Source organism: Bubalus kerabau, chromosome 3 (assembly GCF_029407905.1).
Source record: "Bubalus kerabau isolate K-KA32 ecotype Philippines breed swamp buffalo chromosome 3, PCC_UOA_SB_1v2, whole genome shotgun sequence".
In the NCBI taxonomy this organism is placed as follows: Eukaryota; Metazoa; Chordata; class Mammalia; order Artiodactyla; family Bovidae; genus Bubalus; species Bubalus kerabau.
Genome location: NC_073626.1, coordinates 66,223,288 through 66,228,137, shown reverse-complemented (window position 1 = coordinate 66,228,137; position 4,850 = coordinate 66,223,288). Strand labels below are relative to the sequence as shown.

The window sequence follows — 4,850 nt, the reverse complement described above, 5'->3', positions numbered from 1 at the left end:
GATGCTGGGAGGGATTGGGGGCAGGAGGAGAAGGGGACGACAGAGGATGAGATGGCTGGATGGCATCACTGACTCGATGGATGTGAGTCTGAGTGAACTCCGGGAGTTGGTGATGGATGGACAGGGAGGCCTGGCGTGCTGCGATTCATGGGGTAGCAAAGAGTTGGACACAACTGAGCAACTGAACTGAACTGAACATTTTCTTTTTTATAAATCTGGACTATTTAATTTCTTGAAATAAAACTACCTTTCTTCCAGAATTAAAAATTCAATAAAATACAAGGACATACAAACAAAATGAGAATAAAATGAAATTTTTCATATTAAAACGACATTTGGCTACTGACATGAACAGGATTGAGGGAGCAAATATACCCAAATACTGGCTCTGACTAATCACTTCTTCCCAAGTAGTTCCCAAGCATAACATAGGAAAAAGTCTATCAGTTTTCTCTCCCTGTGAAAGAGAATTCTGATTTGTCTGATTTGGCTTAGTATCTCCCACCTAGTTTTGCAGGGAGATCCTTGTTTGCCAAAACATTTTATTTGATACTTTGTCAATTAAGAAAGAAAAGAGAGTGTGATGATTGGATGTTCACTCTATTGCGTGACATGTGCCTCCCCACTAAACCTTGTTAGGACACTGGCACATTACCCGTCTGACGTTAAAAAAAAAAAAAAAGAAAGAAAAGAAACAGAGTATAGATTAAGGATTAAAGACAGATTAGGATGAAGTGTGTGGGTTTCCAGAGACTATAATATTTGATGTGTGAAGTATATGAGGAAAAAAGGAGGGAAGGGTATTATTAAAAATCCTGCATTTACTTCAATATCAACTTCAAAATGTAGGAAATACACAAATAAGTGAGTGTTTAATTTAATCTTGAGTTAATTTAATCTTACTTTGGCTTTTAGACTTAAAAAAATTATTTTAGTTTTGCCAAATATCAAAATGAATCCGCCACAGGTATACATGTGTTCCCCATCCTGAACCCTCCACCTTAGTTGGCAAAACTAATACAGTTATGTAAAGTTTAAAAATAAAATAAAATTAAAAAAAAAACCCTTACTTTACCAATAAATGTGTATATTAACTCAAAAAAAATTATTTTAATATTATAATAGTACTCTGAAAAGAGACCATTTGAATCTTGGCTCTAAAGTTTTAAAATAACATTTTTCTTAGATTTGTCTCTGGCATAAATCATAATGTAGACAGCTTCTATAATGTGTTGTTTTAGTCACTTTGGGGTGATAGATCTGCCTAACAAACAGCCCAACAACCCCAGTGACTTACAGTGAGAGCCTTACAATGAATATGGGTCTGGGAGTTGACTGGGGTGGCTGTTTTTCAGTCTGCAAGTCAGTTTCATATCTGTTCCACATATCTTTCATTCTGAGATGTAGGCAAGATCTTCTGATGACAGATGACAGGAGCCCAAAACCACAAGCCAAACACATCAGCCAGTAAGCATCTGATTAGATGCAGCACATACAGTATTCACTGGTCAAAGCAAATGAGGAAAAAAGTGAACTGAAAATGAAAGTCGCTCAGTCGTGTCTGACTCTTTGCAACCCCATGGATTATACAGTCCATGGAATTCTCCAGGCCAGAATACTGGGAGAAGAGTAGCCTTTCCCTTCTCCAGGGGGTCTACCCAACCCAGGGATAGAACCCAGGTCTCCTGCATTGCAGGTGGATTCTTTACCAGCTTAAGTACTAATTCTAATAAAAACTGCACTCTTTTCCCCAGACTTTCCCTCCTTAACATCAAAAGCTTTGCTTGGCTCTTACCATTGTGAATTAAGTTAGCACAGGAAAAATGGACTAGAGAGAAATTGAGAGGAAGCCTGAGAAATCTTTCTGCATTTTGAAAGCAGATCTACCACTTAGCATTTCTGTCCCTTGGATAGAGAGATAGAAGAGAAACATGTCCATGCAAAATCTAGTACCACATTGTGATTCTACCTACTATTTGAGTGTACTCCTTCCTGTCAGCTTAGTAGAAAATAATTCATAACAACTTCTTATGAGGAATAAAGAGGAAGAATCAGAAAGGAAACGGTCCTCAAACTTTTCTGTCTGTTTAACAAGCGCACTGCAGTGAGCATCTGTCATTTTTAACATGCCCAGTACTGATGGCTCAGATTGTAAAGAATCTGCCTGCAATGTGAGAGACCTAGGTTTGATCCCCAGGTTGGGAAAATCCTCTGCAGGAAGGCATGGCAACCCACTTCAGTATTCTTGCCTGGAGAATTCCCATGGACAGAGGAGCCTGGCAGGCTACAGTCAATGGGCCAGCAAAGAATCAGACACAACTGAACAACTAAGCACAGTACTCATTTTCATGTCTTCTGACAAAACCAATCTTTCCTCATGCATATTCTAATGTGATTTGAGTGAAGTTGCTTCAAACCCTATGGCCATGGGGCATAGGCTTGAGAAACTAAAGCATCATATCCCAGGGGTTAATTTAAAGGTGAGCAGGTGATGCAATCTGAGTCCTAGAGCCTGTATTTAGGACTTTTGTTGAAACTACTGGAAATAAAGTATTCCCCAACAACACTGACATTGTGTTTAGGATGATGTATAAGCTAAAAAGTGTAGGCAGCCATCTTTCCATCATGTGGAGGAGAGCTGAGAATTTTACCATGGTATAGCAATACAGAGAACATAATGGATAAGCCAGAGTCCTTGTGAGGTCTTTTATTCTCTGTATCCAGACATGCTTGAAAATACCCTCTGTCCTTCAAGTTACATGCCTCAAGACATTCATAGTTTATTTGTGACTAGGGAAATTACTCAGCTTCCTGGCTAATAGCATCACCTACAAAACAAAGGGGCCAAATTATCTCACTTCTGAAGATGTTTCTCTCTTGAAAATATTATAAGTTCTGCCATATTGCTTGCATTAGTTTCACTTTTAATATCATGTTCTCCTACATGAATGGAACATTACCTTTATACTTTTATGAACGCTTATATCATTCACAGAGTAAAAATCTGTCCTTGATTTTACTTTTGAAGAAACAGCTACATTTTTAAGCATACAAAATAAAGTAAGAGAATCAAAAAATGATAAAGTATTTTAATTTATATAATCTCAATTTTGTCTCCTAAGCAGAACCGAGTGAAGATAATGCTGACTAACCCACTATGCATACTGCATTGTAGAAGTCTATGGCTCGTGCTGACACATTCATAATATTTATCTGAAGGAGAGAGAAATAAATTATACAGTTTGTTGATACCTTGAAAAGTATATTCCCAAGCATTTCAAGTGCTTAATTATAAGCTGAACATTGAAACCATGGTACAGAGAGGTTACTTACTCTGGAACCTCTATAAACTTATATTGTTATTGAACAAACTGGAGAGGTTTGAAAGTGGATTACCAAGAGATTTTTTAAGAACTAATTTTCTATACTGGATTAGTGAAGCTGCTTATGGCTTATTAATTTGAACTCCCTTTAGAAATCTATTTATTTATCTTGTTTGTTACATTTGCTTGAAAAATCCTTATGAGTATATGAACTAAATGAAAAATAAAGGATTTTGAACATTTTTTTCTTCGTTCCTAATTCAATAGAAATTGCAGATTAGGACAATGCTATTAAAAGAGCTTTGAGTGTGTTTATTCTTGTACAAACTCAAAGAGTATTCAAATTCACATGTGCACAGACACATATATCATTAAAGGAGTTAGATAAAAACAGATAAAATAGTAACAGAATTTCCTTTAAAAGCATCAGGCCTGATCAAGTAAACATTATTAACTTATATTTGTTTCACAAAGAAATTGAAGCTGCTTAAAATAGTGGAAACCATGAAAATAGTTAAAATAAAGAGCTGATAAATTAATTAAATTTTAAAAATGATAGGAAGATAACAAAAACTGGAATTCATGACATTGTCTGAAATGCACAGCATAGGTCCCACATAGCTATTAGAGATGGGCTATACATTTAGCTATATTTAGCTCTAATTACTTAAAGCCAGATAGAAGTGCAAATCATAATTCTATATAATTTCATTACATAGCAAGATAAATTCAAGCCTACTCTCAATGAGAAGATAGGCATTTCTGGAACTGAAACTTGAAACAAATTTCTTCTATGAAATCCTTTGGACAGTGCATGATATAAAATGATACTTTGATATTATAATAGATAATATACTCAACTAAAGCCTTATAATAAATACAATAATGCATGTGATATGACTTTCAGTTCAGTCGCCCAGTCATGTCCAGCTCTTTGTGATCCAGTGGACTGCAGCACGCCAGGCTTCCCATCTATCACCAACTCCCAGAGCTTTCTCAAACTTGTATCCATTGAGATGGTGATGTCATCCAACCATCTCATCCTCTGTCAATCCCTTCTCCTCCTGCTTTCAGTCTTTCCCAGCATCAGGGTCTTTTCCAATGAGTCAGTTCTTCATATCAGGTGGCTGAAGTATTGGAGCTTCAGCTTCAGCATCAATCTTTCCAATGAATATTAATTGGAAAGGACTGATTTCCTTTAAGATGGCCTGGTTTTATCTCCTTGCAGTCCAAGTGATTCTCAAGAGTCTTCTCCAACACCATAGTTCAAAAGCATCCATTCTTCAGCCCTCAACTTTAAGGTACAACTCTCACATCCATACATGAGTACTGGAGAAACCATAGCTTTGATTGACTGACCTTTGTCAACAGAGTAATGTCTCTGCTTTTTAATATGACTTTAAAAAATAATATTTCTTTGGATTGATTGATGAAAGACACTGTGGTGGAGTCCAGTAAGAATGATTCTATGTTAAGCCAAAACAGTACAGTTTATTTGTATTGATATACTATTAAACTATTAAATGC

At 36.3% G+C, this 4,850-nt stretch overlaps 1 non-coding gene across 1 annotated transcript; it reads left to right on the top strand.

The window, feature by feature from the left end:
* Positions 1-549: 549 nt before the first annotated feature.
* LOC129648141 (small nucleolar RNA U13) lies at positions 550-665 on the top strand. Its single transcript, XR_008712724.1, has one exon. It is a non-coding gene; the product is annotated as a small nucleolar RNA U13 (small nucleolar RNA).
* Positions 666-4,850: the final 4,185 nt, after the last annotated feature.